The 23,772-nt window shown below is 34.8% G+C and overlaps 1 long non-coding RNA gene across 1 annotated transcript in view; it reads left to right on the top strand.

The window, feature by feature from the left end:
* Positions 1-23,772, top strand: part of LOC116420146 — a 39,525-nt gene that overhangs the window by 9,691 nt on the left and 6,062 nt on the right. The window contains exon 3 of the long non-coding RNA XR_004230419.1: positions 21,782-21,822. This is a non-coding gene — a long non-coding RNA (uncharacterized LOC116420146). The remainder of the gene's footprint in view (positions 1-21,781; positions 21,823-23,772) is intronic.

The following is a 23,772-nucleotide window of genomic DNA, read 5'->3' as shown; positions in this document are numbered from 1 at the left end:
TAGTTCTCTTTTAAGGTTTTTAATAGTCTCTTCTAGGAGAGCCTTTTGTGTTGGGGAACAACAATTGTCTGGAGACTGTCTGCTATTAGTCTCCTCCAGGTTGAAAAGCTGCTCTCTTTCTGTATAGAAGCTACTGATCCTACTTTTGATTTTTTTACTCATTTTTTAAAGCCTTTAGGGTCTGCCTTCAGGGCCAGGAGGTTACCAGCTTCCTCTGCAGAGCAGTGATAGGTGAATGGATGGGCAGTTGTCCTGCCAACCAGTTACAAAGAGCAGCGAGGCATGGGAATGGTCTAGAAAAGACATCCCCACCCAGAAGTAACTCAGGCCTGCAGGGCAGAGCTGGAAAAGTGTCCTGCAAAGAACCCCCTCTGTGTGGGATAAGGACTGCCCTGGGGCTAGATGTTGAGCAATGAGAGTTTCACTACCCCAAGCCAAATCCCACCCTGGAACTGTGGGTATTAGCAGCTGAGCAGTGAATAACCCTGCAGGGACCAAAAGTGTCAGTGCCCAGGGAAGCACAGTCCTGCTGGAGAAGTTCTATTGCCCCAGGCCAAGTCCCCCACTGTGCAGATTAGAGGCTGCCTAGGCTGTGTCCCCCTGCAGTGCAGGTTTGTAACTGCCCCCACAAAAGCCCCGAACTGCAGGATATGGCTGCAGGGCTGTGTTACGGTCTGCCTGAGTCACTTCTGCATTTGGGTGGTTAGAGCCAGATCTTGTTAGGTTCTGGCATTTTTTAGAGTACCCTCTGTTTTAGGCTTTAATTTCTCTGCCAGTTTACTGCTTTGTAATCAAAGCAGAGCAGTTAGCCTGTAGCAGAATCATCTCTATATCTTCTCTAGCCATAGAGATCACCCCCGCCCCTGGTCTGCTTTGGATGCTAGCCTCTCGCAGCCTGGGCTAGTCTGTTCCTGGCCCCTCAGGACAAACCTTTCCTGGTGATCTTCCAGATTATCTTGGGCTGGTAAATTGTGTGGTTCTAATCTTCATGAATTTTAGCAGTGAAGAGCTATTTTTGAGGCTGAATTTAATAGTTGGTTGTGAGGGGATGAGAGGAGCTTAGAAAGCCACATGTGCCTTCTCTGCCATCTTGGCTGTGCCCCCTCTATGTTGTTAGTATAGTTTATGGAAATAGTCAAGAGATAATGTTAATTGAATGGTTCACTAGCAAATGTAATGATCCCCTGCTGCTAAACAAATACCAAGTAGTAGAGCTTAATTCCTTCCTTCCTTCTTTCCTTCCTTCCTTCTTGCCTCCCTTCTTCATTCTTTCCTCCTTTCCTCCCTCCTTCCCTTCTTTCCTTCCTTCCTTCCTTGCTTCCTTCCTCTTTCTTTCTTCCTTCTTTTCTCCCTTCCTTCCTGCCTACCTGCCTACCTGCTTTCTTGTCTTCTTGCTTTCCTTCCTCCCTGCCTTCTTTCTTTCCTTCCCTTTTTCTCTTTCCTGCTTTCCTTCTTCCTTTTTCTCCTTTATGATGTTTTTGTCTTCTCTTAATAGAATGTAAGCTTCTTGAGACGACTAATTGTCTTAATTTCTTGTTTCTATATTTCCAGCATGTAGCATAGTGCTTAGCACATAGTAAATGCTTAATAAATACTCTGTTATCTGTTTGCCTGTATTTTTTGTCTGCTTCTTTATCTATCCATCTAGTTACAGTTCTGAGCCTAAACTTTTGGTCTTGGATGAGTATTTTAACATTTTAATCTTTCCATGCCTCTGTTGAATCTTCTATAATTCTATACTTTAGGGATCACAGGATCATAGAGATAAGATCTTAGATCTTTAAGGAATGCAGAAGATCTCTAGGTCATTTTGAAGAAAGAAACTGAGATTAAGAGAATTTAAGTGACTGCCCAAGATCACACAGGTTTTAAGTGACAGAGCCAGTACTGAGTATCACCATTCCACACCACACTCTCTCAGGGCTTTTATTTCCCTTGTTCTTTCATCAGTGCACATGCAAGCCTTCTTGACTATAGTAAAAAATCTTCATGGGTGGTTGGGATGAAAAGAGTCCTTTTCATATAGCTATACTTCAGGTTATGAGATTCTGTCAATGTACGTTAATAGTCTGGTCTTCAGAGGACAGACATACTAGTCTACCACCACAGTGGTTTTTGAAATCTTTCCAATTTGAAACCTTAATAGTCTTGAGAAAATCATGAGAAAGAAGATTTTAAGCACATCATCTATGTAGTGGAAAAAATGACTCTATCTCACAGGATTTTTATCAGTATAAAACTAGACAATACTTTTTTCAAATAACTTTTTACCAAATACATGTAATTTATTTTAACATTCATATTTTAAAATGTTGAATTCCAAATTCTCTCCCTCCCTTCTTCTTAAAGAAATAGACAATTGGCTTTAACTTATATGTGTTAGGCGTCACATTTTATTTTTTAATAGCTTTTTAATTTTACAAATACATGCAAAGATAGTTTTCAGCATTCACATTTGCAAAACCTTGTGTTCCATTTTTTCCCTTTCTCTTCCCACTCCCTCCTGTAGAGAACAAGCAATCTACACTAGGTTAAACATGTGTGATTCTTCTAAACATTTCCATGTTTGTCATGCTACACAAAAAAAGCAATCAGATCAAAAGATGAAAGAAAAAAACCATGAGAAAAAAACAAAACAACAACAAAAAAGCAAAAATACTACACTTTGATCCACATTCAGTCTCTAGAGTTCTCATTGGATGCAAATAATTCTTTCCATCACAAGTCTATAGGAACTAGGCTGTACATTTTAACAAGCATTTCAGTGTAATAATAATAAAGTGCTCTAGAAAAAAATGTACAAATGTAAGATATTATTTATAACAAATGGCCCTGAATTCTCTAAGACTATGTAGAAGATCACAAAAGCTGACAAGTTACATGAAACTAGAAAGACTTTAAGTATAATGTCAATATATGTATGTGTATATATATATATATATATATATATATATATATATATATATATATATATTTGTCAATAAGCTATTGGTCCAAAGACCTGCCTAGCTAAGAGCAAAAAGACTCATCACCATAGAGCTCACTGCTAGTTAAATTATTTCTTTACTATATCATGACACACTTGTTTTCCATGGAGTCTGACTCTTCATGACCCCATTTGGGGTTTTCTTGGCAGAGATAGTGGATTTGTTTGCCATTTTCTTCTCCAATAACATGACACATACAAGAACACAAATTGGCTCTCAATCTTATAGGGCTCCTTTCTGACTCTTCTTTGGTAGGCATAAAATGTTGAGAAAGGGGGCTCTAAGACTCAAACAACTGTTTATAGATATAGTTGTCATCAAGTAGAATTGGTTGTCTATATGCAGTCACACACACATATGCACACATGCACAAAGAGAGTAAGACTGAGATGTTTCATTACAAATCAAAGACGAATGCTTTAAAAAATTAAAACAAAATAGAGGAAGGGCTCTCCATGGAGAGGGTAATAAAGAATTTAATAAAGTTGGTTTCATTGCATATCCAAAAATAATTGAAAAAATAACATTTTATAGGACATTTACTAAGTTATGTGATCTTAAGCAACACATTTAATCTTTCTGAGACTCAGTTTCTTCATTTGTAAAATGAAGGGACTGGACTATATAACGTCTAAGTTCTTTTTGATATTTAAATATGTGATTTGATGATCCTGTGACCCTATGACACTTGATCATCTTCTCTTGCAGTGTTTCCGATAATATTGAGTAAACAGACCACCATGAATATAATTGTTGCTTATGTACCAGCATCAATTGGAGAGTGTAAATCAATAAAGAAAATCTATGAAGAGACAAAAGATATCAGGATGTGTCAGTATATACCTTAATATTTTGTGATTTCAGTGCAAATAAAAATAAAGGGAAAGGCAGAAAAATGGTTTGGGATCAATAAACAGAAGAAGAATATTATGCAGAAACCTTACGTTTATTTGTCATCAACAGTTTTATTCAAGAAGAGCCTTAAAATCTCTAGGCCATGATAAACACCTATTGACATCACAGAATGAAATTGATTATGTTTCAGTGGACAGCAAAAAAAAATTGTTTATAGATGTAGTTGTCATGGAGTAGAACTGGCTGCCTATATGCAGTTATATCATCAAATGATTTAAGTGAAGGTCAAAGCACATACCACCTTAGAAGAAAGGACAAAAATGAGAAAATATTGTAGGAGATAATTATAGCTTAAAATCAACCTGTTTGAACAAATTGTAAGCATCAGAAGTGGATAAATAGACAAAAGTAAGGTCATTTCTTCTAGCACCATTTTTTAGAAAAGTTAAGCAATGCAAAATGATCATCCCAATGAGGAAAACTACTTCAGATAAGATATATTTTATTTCTTTGCCAGGCAAAGAAACAAGATAGTCAAGGGTAATATTGATTTACAGTGTAAGCTCATTTGCATAACATTAGAAATAAATAGGATGTGAGATTATGAAAAGAACCACTTTACAAAGCGTCAGTGGGAAGTTGAAATGTCTATAAAAGAGCTTGCCATGATTTCCACCTAAGGCAGCTCATCTTCAGAGCATCTGGAAAGGAAATAAGGACAATAAACAGAAACGAATTTAGAAATACTTTGTGATCCTAGGCAAGTCACTGTTTCCCTTAGTTTCCTCATCTCCAAAGTGGAGGAAAATACTATAACCTACTACCTGGGATTGTTGTGAGGATAAAATGAAAATATTAATGATGTGATTTGCATTTTATAAATGCCTTTTATCTAGTTATCATCATTATTAATATTATTACTAATAATAATCAATCAATAGATATTTATTAAGAATCTACCATGGTAGATTTAAGCACAGGTACTGTGCTTAAATGCTAGGGATTTTATATAAAAAAGGCAAAAGACAGTCCAGAGTTAAAGGATTTTATAATCTAATGGAAGAAACAACATGTGAATATATCCAAAGCAAATAATATCTAAGATAAATAGAAAAGAAAATGTAATAAATCTGCCTATATCCTTATGACAAAGATATATTCTCATTGTCAATTATAATTGAATCACTATATTCAGATTCTGTCACTTCATTAACTGTTGCTGCATGAGGCATTGGCGATAGTATTTAAGATAATGAAGTCAAGAAAAGCACTGTCATCTGATTATGTACATACTGAATGAAATCATGGAGACAGCATACTTTTAAGGTCACTAAGGGATCAGTTTTCAAGAAATTAACCCCCTCCTCTCCACTAGGGAAATGATCACAGATGATCAAAGGTATCAGCTACAACCCAATTTACATTCTTACTTTTTCAAATCTTTGTAAGAATTGCTTACAAACATATCAAATACATCCTTCTTGAAGACATGAGAAAGGAACAATCAGTCTTTCATAGTTTTTAATGGCAGACTATATATTTTGTTTATTTTTAAACTTTTTTTCATTATTTTAAGTCACCTTAATTTTCCAATATGCTGTTCTCCAATGAAACATTTGTTGTAACAACTAAAATTGAGCAAGACTAATTGACAGAGCAACTACAGCTAGTAATGTATGCAAATTTTGGGGCCTACAGACCCAACCTGGCTACTAGGAGGAGAAATATATGTTTTATCCATTGTTTTCTGGAGATTCATTTTTCATATAGTTAATCTGAATTCAGCAGCCTTTTGGTTGTATTTTAATTGGAATTATGTTAGTTGTTTGTGTACATAGTCTTTAGAGTTATATATTCTTTGCTCTGCCTCACTTAAGATTAGATCTTGTAATGTTTCTCTTAATTCATTCAAGAAGCATTCTTAATTCCTCTTATTCATTGTTTTGATGATACATCAATATTCTATTACATTTATCTTCCTCAATTGGTTTAATTTAAAAGCACATCCATTTTGTTTCCAGTTTTTTCGCTATGAGAAAAAAGTACTTCATAGCAAAACACATCTTTATAAACATGCCACTAGCGGAGAAAACAAAGATTATAATATCACCTTTGTCTATTTTTAAGCATTCTATTTAACAAAGTATCACTTTAAAACTTAATAGGTTGTATTTTCATTTAGCCTGTCTCATTTAGATAGTGTGATTTTCCTATATTGGATAAACTAATCTCTCTTTAATACTTACACTTAATGATACTGGGGAGCGGGGGGAGAGATGTGAGCATATGTCTCCTTGTTTTATATCTTCTTTCGTTTTAATACTCAGTAAGATGCCAAATAGTTTACTCCACAATCACTTCTGCCATAACATCTTGTGTTATTTAAATTTTTGTCACAAATATCTTGTACAGAGTCTACATAAAAAAGCAAGGTTTTCCAAATATTCTCATTCACTGATGGCATGCATTGCATCCCAAAAAATTATAAAACTTATTCCTTAAAACCCATAAGAGATTAAAAAGAGAAAAAACATTAAGAATTAACCTCTCCACTCTGAAAAAAGAAAGTAAATTAAAGCACATATTGCTATGATTATGTTATGCATTTGAAAATACAACCCATTGAATTCTTCAAATAACTGAGTTATATAATCACTTGAATTTGAAGTAAGAGGATCTGAGTTCAAATAGTGGTCCTACTATTTATTTTTAATTATGTGACTATCAGGTCATATTTTAGTCACAATATTTAACTACTTAACCTCTCAGGAACTCAGTTTCTTAATCTGTACAATGATGGGGATTGGTCCAGAAAATGAATTGGGCCCTGAATGAATTGACGAACTGAAATAAGAGAAAGTTAGGATCACAATTGGGAAACTGGACCATATTTTTACTGATCATAATTTTCTTGTTGCTACAAAAAACCATTTCTACAATAGTTTATTACCAATATTTTCTCAGTGTTGCTGCATGGCTGAGAATTATGGGATATAATGATTTCAGGAAAATGAAAATGTCAAGTAATCCAAAAGTCAACAAAAACATGTAAAACAATATAATAATATATTATTAGCAATGGCTTACAAGTAAAAAAAAATACAGTCGTACATGACCCCCCAAACAGAGGTAGGCCAGTGAATCTTACATTATTCCCTTGAGTTATTTTAAGAAGTAGAAAAAGAACATCATGAGGAATTTCAGGTTAATATTTCCTTGGAGCCAGGATATGAGCTATGACAAAACTCTGACTGGAACTTTGCTAACATGGAAGAAAAATGGTTCTTATAAGCAGTAAACCCAGAAGTAACATTTTCTGGCAGAGAAGAACTGGGAGAGAGCAGATGACTATTTAGGATAAAATCTCCATGACATAATAATTTTATAATTCTATACACAGTGTGTGCATATATGTATATATATATATGTATGTACATATAACATTCCATGTCATAGTTTTTTGAAAAAAAAAAAAGATCCAATACAATTCCAAAATACTAATGGTGAAAAAAAACCTCCAGAGAAAGACTCCTCAGTACAAAATGAAGTACTTACTTTCTTTATTATTCTTGCTTTTAAAAAATATTGCTAATATGGAAATATAATTTGCCTGATTTAAACATATATAATTGATATCATATTGCTTGATACCTTCTCAATGAAGGGAGTGAGTGAGAGGGAAAGAGAGAACTGGGAACTCAAAAGTTTTGTGGTTGTCATTGTTTAGCCAATTGGGGTTAAGTGACTTACCCAGTATCACACAGCTAGAAAGAGTCAAATCTGAATTTGAACTCAGATCCTTCTGACTCCAGAGCCATCACTTTATTTCCTGGGCCACCTAGATGCCCTGGGAACTCAAAGTTTAAAAAAATGATAAAAATAAATAAATTTTTTTGGGAAAACCACTTATGGGAAAATGCAATATCTTCCTAATATAATTTAAGGCAAGACCTATTGATAGCTATAGAAAGGACTGTCACTTCAGTAGTTTTCAGATATTAGCCCATCCAAACCAATATAGAAAAAGAAGAAAACCCAAGGAAAGACTAGATCTTGCTGATGCCCTTCCTACTTGTCTGTTTTCACCCAGAGTAGAAGGGATACAGGTGGAGTAGTGGTAGAGTGGTAAATTCAAAGTCAGTCAGACTTTGGTTAAATTCCACTTCAGATACTCAGTTGCTGTGTGACACAGTGCAAGTCATTTAATCTCTCTTCTTTTCATTTGCTTTATCTTGCTCTGCATGAGAACCTTAGATTCCACCCCTGTGTCCACTTATTTTGATAGCTGAGGATATTTTTGCCTTGCCTTATAAGGAAGAAAGTTTCTTTCTTTCTTTCTTTCTTTCTTTCTTTCTTTCTTTCTTTCTTTCTTTCTTTCTTTCTTTCTTTCTTTCTTTCTTTCTTTCTTAATAGCTTTTTATTTACAAGTTATGTGTATGGGCAATTTTACAGCATTGACAATTGTCAAACCTTTTGTTCCAATTTTTCCCCTCCTTCCCTCCACCCCCTCCCCCAGATGGCAGGATGACCAGTAGATGTTAAATATATTAAAGTATAAATTAGATACACAATAAGTATACATGACCAAACTGTTATTTTGCTGTACAAAAAGAATCGGACTCTGAAATATTGTACAATTAGCCTGTGAAGGAAATCAAAAATGCAGGTGGACAAAAATATAGGGATTGGGAATTCAATGTAATGGTTCTTAGTCATCTCCCAGAATTCTTTCACTGGACGTAGCTGGTTGAGTTCATTACTGCTTCATTGGAACTGATTTGGTTCATCTCATTGCTGAGGATGACCAAGTCCATCAGAATTGGTCATCATATAGTATTGCTGTTGAAGTATATAATGAACTCCTGGCCCTGCTTGTTTCACTCAGCATCAGTTCATATAAGTCTCTCCAGGCCTTTCTGAAATCATCCTGTTGGTCATTTCTTACAGAACAATAATATTCCATAACATTCATATACCAGAATTTATCCAGCCATTCTCCAATTGATGGGCATCTACTCAAAAGGAAGCAAGTTTCAATGTCACTTTCTGGCTATCTCTTCACTAAGCTCCTTTCCAGGACTTTATCAGTCATGCCCACTTTTGAGCAGTCTCCTAGGTACTAACTTTCTCCATTAGAATATAAACTCTTTGAGGTCAGGGAATATCTTGTTTTTTTCAGTGCTTAGCAGAGTACTTAGCATATAATAAATGATAAATAAATTAGAGGCAGCTTCACAGAGCAATGGGCATGTAGTCAATGTATTTTTTAAAAATTTTTTTCTAATAATAACTTTTTACTTTTCAAAATATATGCAAAGATAGTTCTCAACATTCACCCTTTCAAAACTTTGTATTACAATTTTTTTCTCCCTCCCTCCCCACCTTCCCCTTTCCCTAGATAGCAAACAATCCAATATAGGTTTAAAATGTGCAATTCTTCTAAACATATTTCCACTTTTATCATGCTGCACAAAAAAATAGATCAAAAAGGAAAAAAAATGAGACAGAAAAAAACCCCCAAGCAAACAAATAACAACAAAAGAGGTGAAAGTACTATGTTGTGATCCACATTTAATCTCTATAATTCTCTCTCTCTCTCTCTGGGTGCAGATGTCTCTTTCCATCACAAGTCTTTTTTAAATTTATTTTTATTACAGGTTTTTATTTTTGAAACATATGCATGGATAATTTTTCAACACTGACCCTTGCATGTGATGACCGCATATTTTATTTTATTTTAATTTTTTATTTAATAGCCTTTTATTTGCAGGATATATGCATTAACAATTGCCAAACCTCTTGTTCCATTTTTTCCCTCTTACCCCCCACCCCCTCCCCCAGATGGCAGGATGACCAGTAGATGTTAAGTACATTAAAATATAAATTAGATACACAATAAGTATACATGACCAAAACGTTATTTTGCTGTACAAAAAGAATCAGACTCTGAAATATTGTACAATTAGCTTGTGAAGGAAATCAAAAATGCATGTGGGCATAAATATAGGGATTGGGAATTCAATGTAATGGTTTTTAGTCATCTCCCAGAGTTCTTTCTCTGGGCGTAGCTGGTTCAGTTCATTACTGCTCCATTGGAAATGATTTGGTTGATCTCGTTGCTGAGGATGGCCTGGTCCATCAGAACTGGTCATCATATAGTATTGTTGTTGAAGTATATAATGATCTCCTGGTCCTGCTCATTTCACTCAGCATCAGTTCGTGTAAGTCTCTCCAGGCCTTTCTGAAATCATCCTGTTGGTCATTTCTTACAGAACAGTAATATTCCATAATTTTCATATACCACAATTTATTCAGCCATTCTCCAACTGATGGACATCCATTCAGTTTCCAGTTTCTAGCCACTACAAAAAGGGCTGCCACAAACATTCGTGCACATACAGGTCCCTTTCCCTTCTTTATAATCTCTTTGGGATATAATCCCAGTAGTAACACTGCTGGATCAAAGGGTATGCACAGTTTGATAACTTTTTGAGCATAGTTCCAAACTACTCTCCAAAATGGTTGGATTCGTTCACAACTCCACCAACAATGCATCAATGTCCCAGTTTTCCCGCATCCCCTCCAACAATCATCATTATTTTTTCCTGTCATCTTAGCCAATCTGACAGGTGTGTAGTGGTATCTTAGAGTTGTCTTAATTTGCATTTCTCTGATTAATAATGACTTGGAGCATCTTTTCATATGACTAGAAATAGTTTCAATTTCTTCATCTGAGAATTGTCTGTTCATATCCTTTGACCATTTTTCAATTGGAGAATGGCTTGATTTTTTATAAATTAGAGTTAATTCTCTATATATTTTGGAAATGAGGCCTTTATCAGAACCTTTGACTGTAAAAATATTTTCCCAGTTTATTGCTTCCCTTCTAATCTTGTCTGCATTAGTTTTGTTTGTACAAAAACTTTTCAGTTTGGTATAATCGAAATTTTCTATTTTGTGATCAGTAATGATCTCTAGTTCTGCTTTGGTCATAAAGACCTTCCCCTTCCACAGGTCTGAGAGGTAAACTATCCTATGTTCCTCTAATTTATTAATAATTTCATTCTTTATGCCTAGGTCATGAACCCATTTTGACCTTATCTTGGTGTACGGCGTTAAGTATGGATCAATGCCTAGTTTCTGCCATATTAGTTTCCAATTTTCCCAGCAATTTTTATCAAACAGTAAGTTCTTATCCCAAAAGCTGGGATCTTTGGGTTTGTCAAAGACTAGGTTGCTATATTTGTTGACTGTTTTATCCCTTGAACCTAATCTATTCCACTGATCAACTAATCTATTCCTTAGCCAATACCAAATAGTTTTGGTAACTGCTGCTCTATAATATAATTTTAGATCTGGTACAGCTAAGCCACCTTCATTTGATTTTTTTTTCATTAATTCCCTTGAAATTCTTGACCTTTTGTTTTTCCATATGAACTTTGTTGTTATTTTTTCTAGGTCATTAAAATAGTTTTTTGGGAGTCTGATTGGTATAGCGCTAAATAAATAGATTAGTTTAGGTAATATTGTCATCTTTATTATATTTGCTCGCCCTATCCAAGAGCATTTAATATTTTTCCAATTGGTTAGATCAGACTTAATTTGTGTGAAAAGTGGTCTGTAATTTTGCTCATAAAGTTTCTGATTTTCCCTTGGCAGATAGATTCCTAAATATTTTATATTATCAGTAGTTACTTTAAATGGAATTTCTCTTTGTAACTCTGACTGTTGGATTTTGTTAGTGATATATAAGAATGCTGATGACTTATGTGGGTTTATTTTATAACCAGCAACTTTGCTAAAGTTGTGGATTATTTCTAATAACTTTTTAGCAGAATCTCTGGGGTTCTCTAAGTATACCATCATGTCATCGGCAAAGAGTGATAATTTGGCTTCCTCATTGCCTATTCTTATTCCTTTAATCTCTTTCTCAGCTCTTATTGCTAAAGCTAGCGTTTCTAATACAATATTAAATAGTAACGGTGATAGTGGGCAACCTTGTTTCACTCCAGATCTTATTGGGAATGGTTGCAGTTTGTCTCCATTACATATGATGCTTACTGATGGTTTTAAATAGATGCTGCTGATTATTTTAAGGAAAAGGATGACCGCATATTTTAAAATCAGCCAGAGTCAGGAATTCAGGTTAAGGGAAAATCTTCAATCTTTATTCTCAGTAGAGGTGAAAAAGGATTGAAGGTGAAGGGGGATCAGAGGTGAAGGGGGGATCGCAATAGCAATGTGTGCAGCTGAGTCAAGAAGCCAGCCAGACCTTAGAAGCCTGCCAGCCTTCTCTTTCCACTCCTCTCTCTGCCCCTCTCCTCCACCCACCAAAATCGTGATTTCCTATACAACATATCAGGACTTGCACAAAGAGTGGGTGGGGGCCATTCTTTCTCCAAGCATATATATTAATAGATTATGGTCCAATTACTATTTAGCCTCACATGCTTGGAACTTCAGTGCATGAACTCGAGCTTCAGCCCATTAAACTTGCAAAACATTGTGTTCCAAATTTCTCCCTCTTCTCCCCCTCCCTTCCCCTAGTCCATCACAAGTCTGATGGAACTGGCCTGAGTCACCTCATTGTTGAAAAGAGCCAAGTTCATCACAGCTGATCAGCACAGTCTTGTAATTGCTCTGTACAATGTTCTCTTGGTTCTGCTCACTCTAGCATCAGTCATATAAGTCTCTCTAGGCCTTTATGAAATTAGCCTGATGATCATTTCTCATAAAACAATAATATACCATTACATTAATATACCATAACTTATTCAGCCATTCTCCAATTGATGAGCATCCATTTAGTTTCCAGGTTCTTGCCACTACAAAAAGATTTGCCACAAACATTTTTGCACATGGGGGTCCTTTCCCCTTTTTTATGATCTCTTTGGGATACAGACTCAGTAGAGATACTGCTAAATTAAAGGGTATGCACAGTTTAACAGCCCTTTGGGCATGGTGACAAATTACTTTCCAGAATGGTTGATTGTAGAGGGCTGAAACTCTTGAGTCGTTGCACTGAGGTTGGTTCAAGCACTTAGGGCTAATTACTGATTGGACAATATTCTATGGGCATATGGTTGGAAAATGCCCCTTCCCACTATCCTGTGCTGGCTCAATGGTTGGTGTATACAGAGGATTGGAGGAGGGACTAGGGGGTGGAGTAAGACTAGCCAGAGCATTGTAGATGAAGGAGAAGGAGGTCAATCCTGAGTCTAAAGACCAAGAATAAAGACTAAAAACTTTTGCTTATCCTGACTCTGGCCGATTCTGGGGTGTCCTGGGTGCTAACGCGGTCGTCACAGTTGACTTCTTTTTTTCTACTTTGCTTTCTCTCTTGGTATTTAAGATCTTCAAGGTATTGCTCATATGTGCTCATTAATATGCATCCCAGGCAAGCAGGACATGTTCACTGACCAAACTTGTAAGCAGACAAAGAGGAAAGATACCATGAGTTGGACAAGGCAAGAGGATCTGGTCCCCAAGTTACTGATATCAATCTACTTGAATGACTGAATAATTTCATGTAACTGAAATTGTTTATACCCAAACTCCAGTAGATTTAAATTTAGCACAAGACAGCTACTGTAAATCAATAAAACTGCTGTTTTTTTCCCTGTATTTCCCTTAATGTTAATACATTTACTGCCTCCACAGTCTCCTGCAGTCCAGGTTCTTTCTTCCCTTTCTTCTTGCTACCCCATGGAAATGGCTTTTAAGATCCTTGCTTATTTACATAGAAACACCAGGACAGTCTGTTAAATGGAACCTACTTTCATACAACAGTAAGGTTCTGGGAGCAGGGAATTTTTCATAACAGTTTGAGATAATGGGGCATACTGAGACAACTTTTAGTCACCAAAAGCCTCCTGTCACTGGGAGGATGGAGGAAGAGAAAGACCAATCAATGCTTAATGGCAGTCATTAGAATACCCCTGAGAAACTAAGAAGGAAATAAAGACACAGAAAAGGGGACCTCGAAAAGATTAGCCAAATGAGGAACCACATTAGGAACATGAGCACAATTAAATAGAATGGAAGCTGAATGCCCACAAAGATAAAAAAAAATCCATTTGACCATTGGTCCATTGGACCAAAAGATCCATTAGAATGCTTTATTTAATTTGAAATTAAGAGGACCTGGGTTTAAATATTGTTCTGTCTATTTATTCATGTTAATGTGAACTTGAGTCTTAATCAAAAGTACTCTTACTGCTGTTTACAAGCCCTGGAAATTGATGTAATAGCCAAGAGAATATCGTCTAAGATCAAAATGGGTCCATGATTTAGACATAAAGAACGAGATTATAAATAAGTTGGAGGAATATAGGATAGTTTATCTCTCAGACTTGTGGAGGAGGAAGAAATTTGTGACCAAAGATGAACTAGAGACCATTATTGATCACAAAATAGAAAATTTTGATTACATCAAATTAAAAAGTTTCTGTACAAACAAAACTAATGCAAACAAGATTAGAAGGAAAGCAACAAACTGGGAAAACATCTTCACAGTTAAAGGTTCTGATAAAGGCCTCATTTCCAAAATATATAGAGAACTGTTTCTATATAAGAAACCAAGCCATTCTCCAATTGACAAATGGTCAAAGGATATGAACAGACAATTTTCAGACGATGAAATTGAATCTATTACCACCCATATGAAAGTGTTCCAAATCACTATTGATCAGAGAAATGCAAATTAAGACAATTGTGAGATACCACTACACACCTGTCAGATTTGCTAAGATGACAGGAAAACAGAATGATGAATGTTGGAGGGGATGCGGGAAAACTGGGACACTGATACATTGTTGGTGGAGTTGTGAATGAATCCAAACATTCTGGAGAGCAATCTGGAATTATGTCCAAAAAGTTATCAAACTGTGCATACCCTTTGATCCAGCAGTGTTTCTACTGGGCTTATACCCCAAGGAGATACTAAAGAAGGGAAAGGGACCTGTATGTGCCAAAATGTTTGTGGCAGCCCTCTTTGTAGTGGCTAGAAACTGGAAAATGAATGGATGCCCATCAATTGGAGAATAGTTGGGTAAATTGTGGTATATGAATGTTATGGAATATTATTGTTCTGTAAGAAATGACCAGCAGGATGAATACAAGAGAGGCTTGGAGAGAATTACATGAACTGATGCTAAGTAAAATGAGCAGAACCAAGAGATCATTATATACGTGAACAATGATACTGTATGAAGATGGACTCTGATGGAAGTGGATTTCTTTGACAAAGAGACCTAATTCAGTTTCAATTGATCAATGATGGACAGAAGCAGCTACATCCAAAGAAAAAACACTGGGAATTGAATGTAAACTGTATTCATTTTTGGTTTTTCTTCCCGGGTTATTTTTACCTTCTGAATCCAATTCTCCCTGTGCAACAAGAAAACTGTTTGGTTCTGCACACATATATTGTATCTAGGATATACTACGATATATTCAACATATATAGGACTGCTTGCCATCTAGGGGAAAAGGTAGAGGGAGGGAGGGGAAAAGTCGGAACAGAAGTGACTGCAAGGGATAATGTTGTAAAAAAAATTAACCTGGCATGGGTTCTATCAATAAAAAGTTATTATAATAATAATAAAAGAAAAAAAAGAGAATATCATCTATTTCTTTCATTTAAAACATCATTGACAACAATAATATATAAATTGTCTTCCACCCTTTCAAAGAATCATGTAATACTCTTCAGACTATGACACATTCCCATCAAGATAAGGCTTTGGCTCATTCCTAAATGATTGTGAATATCCTAAGTGAGCTGCTATATGAAGTAAAGAGTTTACTTTAGTTGTGTATAGAGACTTTGTGAAATATTTCCAAGGAGAAAGGCAATACAGAAGTAAGTCAAAAAGTTATGTGGTTACCAGGAATCCTCAAAGAAAAGGACATATGACAAATTAACCTGATCATATCCATTGAGATATGCAAGCCTGCAACAGTAGAGATTGCTGGGAGTGGAGTTCTGCATGAGATCATTATCTCACTTGTGGTTTGAACTGAAATCTTATATCACTAATGGTTGAAGAGCTCATTTATTCTTATGTATTCTTTCTTATAATCTAATACAGAGAGTTCTGATTTCTTTTTGCTATTTTACTTGGATAACAGGTTTGTTGTAATTCATTATTAATAATAATGTTTTGTATAACCTGTATTTGGTGGAAAGGGGCTAAGCTGATGAGTATAAAATAAGGACTACTCTTTTATTCAAAGGTTCAAAGAAATAATTTTTCTTCTGGATCTAAACTCATGCCCTTAGACTAACAATATTTGAGGGACAGCAGATGGATGCACATCTACAAATTATAGAAGAATTGCCAATCTGCATTAGGGAAAGACATTCTCTTATTCCTGACAATTAAAAAAAATTTGTGACACTGTTGATAATGGAAATACAAAAACAAAAAGAAAGTAATTCCTTCCCTCAAGGAATTTATAATCTGCACTTTCAAATTTTCCTACAGAAGGCTTTCTTAGCCTTGAAAAGTAAAATCAAATCCTTGGAAATTATAAAATAGTTAAAAATCATTTAGTTGGGTACTTTCAGAATGATAAATTATAGACAAGCAGTTTTTTTTCCTGTGAGTGACATAGGAAGAAAATATATAGCTATTCTAATCAAGCTAAATTAAGCAGAATAAGAAGGTAGCTAAGAGACACAATGGATAGAGTACAGGGCCCAGAGTAAGGAAGACCTGAGTTCAAATGTGACCTCAGATACTTATTAGTCACATGACCTTGAGGAAGTCACTTAAAGCTGTTTGTTATCTGAGTTTCCTCATCTACAAAATGAGGTGGAGAAGGAAATAGCAAAGTGCCATTATTTGACATGGATGTAAACCCCTTTTCTTCAGATTAAACAATGGAAGTCTGGTCTAATGAAGAGAAAACTTTCCCAAACATGAATATCTTAGTTTCTAAACAAACAGGGAAACCACAAAGAGGCATGTACAGGCTAATTTATTTATTGTGCTTCTTGGAATTCTCCATAATTCTAAAGTTTATAATTTTCAAAGAATAAATGCTGATTAATTTATCTTTAAAATGTATTATAAGATGATCAAGAGATAGAGAATGAAATCTCTTTTTAAAAAAGATTATTGAGTCAACTCATAACTTTATTCTTTATAAAGAGGGAATAGATGATGAGATCAGATAATGTAATCTAGAACCAACATGGCAGCATTTTTATGTGGCAAAAAAAAAAAAAAAAACACAACTCAAACCATTAACAAAGTAAGTGGACCATCAAAGGTAGACAAAATGATGCAGAGAAAAGAGAAAAGAATTTGGAATCAGAGGACATGGGTTCAAATCCCAAATCTGCCACTGACTCTGAGCAACTTCACGTTAGTTACTCTTTCTGGTCCTCAGTTTCTTTTCTATGTAAAATGAGGATTTTAGACTAAATAATCTGTAATATATGTTCTGGTACAAAAACCTAGCATCTTATAATGGAGGGATGGCTGAACAAACTATGGATTAGGAACATAATAGAATATTATTATGCCCTAAGAAAAAACACATCTGAGAAGTTCAGAAAAATGTGGGAAAATGGCTACAAACAAGGGCAGAGTGCCTTGGACAGACCTCAGATAATAATCTACACAATGATTATAATGGGTAAATGAAAAGAATACTAAAGCAAGACCAAACACTAGGTAATTATGTCAGATCTTGGCCTCATGAAAGAGATGGAGAAATTCACTTCTTTGCTTTCATGAAAAAGAGGATTCTATGTATGGGATGCAGAATGTTGAATGTACCACATAACACTGTGCCGACTAGTTTTGTTTAACTGTTTTTCTTTATTATAAGAGAAGGATCATTGTGGGAGGTAGAGCATGAAAGGATATACCAGAGATTATTATAGTTTTTAAAAAAACCTAGTGAAACATTATTTTTGTGTTAATGAGGAAAAATAATCTAGTTTTCAATATCTTGCATTCATTTTTTTGTCTCTCTCCTCTATGTGTGTCGCTCTCTGTCTCTCTCTGTCTCTCTGTCTCTGTCTCTGTCTCTGTCTCTCTCTTATTAGTAATACAGATATACACAATTCCACAATTAGTTTCTAAAAATCCCTCAATTCTAAGTAAACTCAGGTCCTGCCATTTTAACAATAGTTGCCAAGCCCTCCCGCCAACCCTATCCACTGGCTACTAAAAGACAACAGGAAGCGTGGGTGAGCAAGGAACTGTTCCCTTGAGAATTTCCCCAGGCTGAATTTCCTTTTGGCGTTTATTTAGTGTTTTTATTCCACGGGTCACAGAAAGGCTTGCAATGTACTTCACCATAGCTATTTTACCCAAACAGAAAAGCCAAAGTCACAACCTTTTTAGGTATTTCAATGTTTCAGAATCATAATTATGTTCTAATACTCCAGGAAATGGAGTTTTATAACAGATCAAATTCAAGTTCCCTATACTGTATTCCAGATGTTGCTTTGTTAAATCACAGGGAGACTGATTCTAATGGAACAAAACACATGCTAGACAATTTGATCAGCAACATGGATGATATTTTCAGTATATGTGATTTCTATGGGAGTGAGACTACAGCCACTATACATTTATAAATGGTTGTATAGAATAGTAGGGACTTAGAGCTGGAAAGGACCTGGGATGTCATATGGTCCAACTGTTCATTTTAACAATGAAGAAATTGAGGCCCACAGAGATTAAACTGATCTAGGCAATAAGCAATGGAATTAGTATTTGAACCCATATCTTTTGACTCTCAAGTGAACACTCTTTCAGTTGTACCATACTGCCTTAGCAGGAGTTGTTGCAGCTACACACACACACACACACACACACACACACACAGAGAAATGAATTGCTACACACATATACACATTATTTGATAATCATTTAATAGCCTCTTTTCAAGTTATAAATGTCACCAAGTTTAGGTTAGACATTTGGCAATAGTCAGTTCCATGCTTCATATTGAGAGCCTTTCTATAAAGAAATATGAGATGATATTATATGTATGTGTGTATATGAATGTGGATGTACAAATAGATCTGTGTGTGTATAAATATGTATGTTTATGTACATATGTATATACACACACACACACACACACATATATATATATATATAATATGATATTTGATGTGATATCCAAAATAAGATATGGCTTTAGGCTTTAGTAGGACCTTCTACTCCTTGTATGCCATTGGCATAATCTTCAAGAATTCTGTGTCAATGTCATTCTACAATAATGGCTAATATTCTCCAAGCACTTTACAAGTATTATATCATTTTATTTTGGGTCTGTTATTGTACCTATTTTACAGCTGAGGAACTGAAGTAGAGACTAAGTGAATTATCCAAGATCACATAGCTAGCTGATGCTAGACTAACATCTATCAGTTTATTAATGCCTGTTATATTTCTCTCCACTTTCCTACAGGAGCAAAATTTTAAATCTTTGGGGATTTTAATATCCCATGATTTATAATCACATGAAGTTGCTGAAAGGCTACAGTGTTAAAGAGATGTATTTTATTTTGTTTTAGCTAGATAATGCAGTCAATTTTGCTTTAGTTAATAATGCAATTGAATTGGGAGTCAGAAATATCTATCAATATGGAATCAAAGATGAGGAGAGAAAGAATTTCATGAACCTCATTTTTATCTGAATTAGGGAAAGGAATGTTGGACATCTACTTAGAGTTTGGTATGGAAATATATTAAATTTAACAGGGAAACAGGCTAGGACATGAAGAAAGAATGGTGGGATTTAATTGGGAGGTAGTAATAAAGAGATAATAGTCATAAACAAAACAAACTTTAACTATAAAGTGTTAGTCATAAAATGGTATTAAAAAGAAGAAATAAGTATTAGTAATTTAGATATGAGTACAGTAATGAAAAAAAGGGCAGGGAAATCAGATTATTCAAATTATATATGCTTGTGTTGATCCTACTTTTTTCATATTCTTCCTTTTAAAGAAAGGAAGCAAAAGAAAGAAATATTTTAGTGGAATGTGTTTTGGCAATAAAAAATTTACAATCTTAATTATGAATGTGAATGGGATGAACTTACTTATAAAATGGAGGAAGGTAAGAGATGGATTAGAAAGAAGAATCCAGTAATATCTATTATGCCTCAAAGTGAATATAGAAAGCAGAGTTGGCAACCATGATATCATCCAGTAAAAAATGTTAAAAGAGGGAGGTATGGAAACTACATTATGGCTGATGGTACAATAAATAATTGAAAAATATTATATACAAATACATGTACATATATGTAAATATAGATATACATAAACTGAATAGCATAACATTTAAGTACTTAAAAGGAAATTAATCAAACCATAGTGAGAGGCAGTCAACAACAACAAAAAGTGATTGTTGTGAACTTTAATTTTCCCTTTTCAGACAACCAAAAAAAGATAAATAAGAAAGAAGTTAAGAACCTGCATGCAATTTTAGAGAATTTAAATATAATACACCCATGGAAAATACTCAATAGAAATATAAAAGAATACTTTTTATCTTCACAAAATATAACCATGTGAAAGGGCACAAAAAACCCATAAAATGCAGAAAAAATATTTTTAAAAAATTTATTTAACCAACTCAGTAAAAATTATTATCATTTGAGGGAATTTTGAAAAAAAAAAGATTCAAGCCTAAATGGGGAGGAAATGATATTATTCTAAAGTAGTAGTGAGTAAAAGAACTATTTCTTTATTTATGAAAATAATAAATAATTTTTATCCAAGAAAGTGATAGCAATGAGGCAATATGCCTCAAATAGTTATTTTGATTAATATGATATACAAACTAGTACATAATTCTGTTTCTTTTAAAAAGAGGAAAGCCAATTTTCCAAAATTAAAAGGGGAAAAACATATCCCAACAACTGATGAAAAACTAAAGGACAATATAAGAAATATTTTTGCCCAATTATCTGTAAAAATAAATAAATAAGCAGAAACCTGAATAATTAAGTGAAATGAATGAATTCTTACAAAAATATAAAACATCTATATTAACAAAATAAAAGAATACAAACAGAACAAAAATGTAAAATGTCTAGATTAACAGAATAAAATAAAGAGGGGGGGAGGAAGGGAAAAATATTAGAGAAAATAAAAAAATTATATTTCCTTCCCAAAATAGAGAAAATGAATATCCTATTGAGGTCCTTCTATGAAACAGATATGATCCTGTTACTCAAACCAGGAAGAGATAAGTCAGAAACTTATAGGCTTATATCTTTAATGAACATTGATTCAAAAATATTGAACAAAATATTAGCAGAGACTATAGAAGTATATTATAATAATATTTACTACAACCAGTTTAGATTAAAAGGAATAAAATACTCCTCTGTTTAGCTTTTAAAACCATACACATTTAGTCCCAACCTAGCTTATAATTTTCATTATATATTACTACCCCTCCCATATTCTTTACCATAATCAAACTAGTTTTCTCTTTTCAATGACATGTCTATGATGTCAGTTCTGAGTATTCTCTTCACTATTTTAAACATCCTGAGTCCTATTTAGGACTTTTTTCTAGATTATCCATCTTCCTAAATACACTCTGGTGTTCAAAAAAAATTCAAGCTTCAAATTTTATCATTAAATATTCTTGGAAGATTTCATATAAGAAGGCAGTATAGAAGGTTGCATAAGGCATAATTCTTACCCTTATAGCATGAAAACAACATGAATTGTGCAAAATAAAGCAAATTAAATTAAGAAGAGAGAAATGAAAACTTTCTCCCTTCAAACTAAAGGCTTTTGGGGGAAAAAACAATCACTAGAAATCTGTCTAATGAACAAATGCTTCCTAATTTAGTCTAGCGCACAGAGTGCCCTACTTGCTATATAACCATTTCATCAAGGCCTATTCTAGATCCAAGTAATCACCTGCTGCCTTATTTTATAGATGACATTTTACTAAATGAAGAACTGAACAAAAGATTCTGAGTGAGTATTTAATAGCCTGTTTATTTTACCTATCATAGAAGTGGCTCAGGAAATTGTTAAATCAAAAATTCAAGCTATGAACAAAATCATGTGCCTTTGTTCATTATATGAGATCCAGATAACCTGTGAAAGGTGACATTTCTCAGAAATGCTTCCACCCAAATCCTTGAAGATCAGAGTTCTATTTCTGAGAGAACATGTCCAAAGACAGTCATAGGATAAGTCAAATTTTCTCTCTACTTCTTTTTCTTCCTCTTTACTCTCTCAACCAAATATAGTGCTCAAAAATCTGAGAGGGAGAATCTGAAATGGCTATAACAGTTAGTGTCTTCTCTCCCAGTCACCATCTTGTCACTCTTGAAAAGCAAAAAATTAGACTTCTGGGGTCAGAGCCAAGATGATGGAGATGACACATGTTTCTCTCTGACTTTCTTTAAAACCCTCTCAATAATTATGAAATCCAGCCTCTGAATTAGCTCTGGAAAGGCAGAACCCACAAATATTGGGAATGCAACAAATTATCAGCAGAAGATAACTACAAAGAACGCCAAAAAAGGTCTGTTTCAATTAGAAACAGAAGGGAGGCAGACAGGGCAACCAATATAAATGCCAGCAGAGACAGCTCAGAGTCCTGGGGCAGAGAACTTATAAGAGAAAACAGACCAGAAAAGATGGTTCAATCAGAAATGGGAGAGAGGCAGCAAAGCACAAATAGCTGACCACAAATGCCAGCATAGACAAAACAGAGCCCCAGGACATAGCAGTCTCAGTGAGGTGGTGCGACCTCCTGGGGCAGAGAGTTTGCAGGAGTAAGCAGACCCAAGAAGATCTGTTTCAATCAGAAGTGGGACAGAGACAGCGAGACTCAGGCAGCAGACCACAAATGCCATCACAGACAGAAGAGTCCAAGAACAGTGTAGCCTCAGGGTGCCTAAGCAGACTCTGACCACAAACACCAGGGCAGATAGCACAGAGCCCAAGAGCATTGCTGACTCTACTGGCTTTGCAGAGTGGCAGACCCAGCACCAGGACTGAATCAGCACTGATCCAGCTCAGCTGCGGTAGGTAGGAAAACCTCTCCTGCCCTAAAGGCAGACCTTAACTTAACTTAAAAAAATGAATAAAAAAGTAAAGAGGATTCTAACGATTGACAGATTTTATGGTGAAAGAGAACAGATTTCAAACCTTGAGGACACTAAGGAACATTGTCTCCATGTGAAGCTCCAAAAAGTGATATAACTCAGTCCCAATCACACAAGGCTCTCCTAGAAGAAGTTAGAAAGGATCTTAAAAGAGATCTAGAAGAAAAATGGGGAAAGGAAATGAAAGCATCGCAAGAGAGTTTGGAAAAGACAAAGCAAAATAGACATAGTGAAATGGGAAAAGCATGTAACTCATTAAAAGATAGATTTGATAAACTGGAAAAAGAAAGCAATTCCCAGAAAAACAGAATTTGTGAAACAGAAAAATAAAATAACTTCTTAAAAAACAGAATTGGTGAAATGGAAAAAGAAAATAACTCCTTAAAAAACAGAATTATCCCATGGTTCTCTCTCTGGGTCTAGTTCTCTTCATCACTGCACAAATGGAAATGGTCCAAATCATCTCAATGTTGAAGAGAACCATATATGTCTAAATTGGTCATCATATAGTCTTATTGTTGCTGTGTATGATGATCTCTTGGTTTGCATCATTTCACTTTACATCAGTTCATGTAGGTCTCTCCAAGTCTCTCTGAAATCATCCTGCTGGTTGTTTCTTGTAGAACAATAGTATTTCATACCATTTATATACCATAATTTGTTTAGCCATTCTCCAAATGATGGGCATCCATCCAATTTCCAGTTTCTTGCCATTACTAAAAGGGCTGCTACAGACATTTTTCTTCATGTGAGTCCCTTTTCCTTCTTTAGGATCTCTTTGTGATATCAGCCCAGTAGTAACATTGCT

The sequence above is a fragment of the Sarcophilus harrisii genome, chromosome 1 (assembly GCF_902635505.1).
Source record: "Sarcophilus harrisii chromosome 1, mSarHar1.11, whole genome shotgun sequence".
NCBI lineage: Eukaryota > Metazoa > Chordata > Mammalia > Dasyuromorphia > Dasyuridae > Sarcophilus > Sarcophilus harrisii.
Note: the sequence above shows the minus strand (reverse complement) of the source record. Positions and strands in the feature narration are given on the sequence as shown.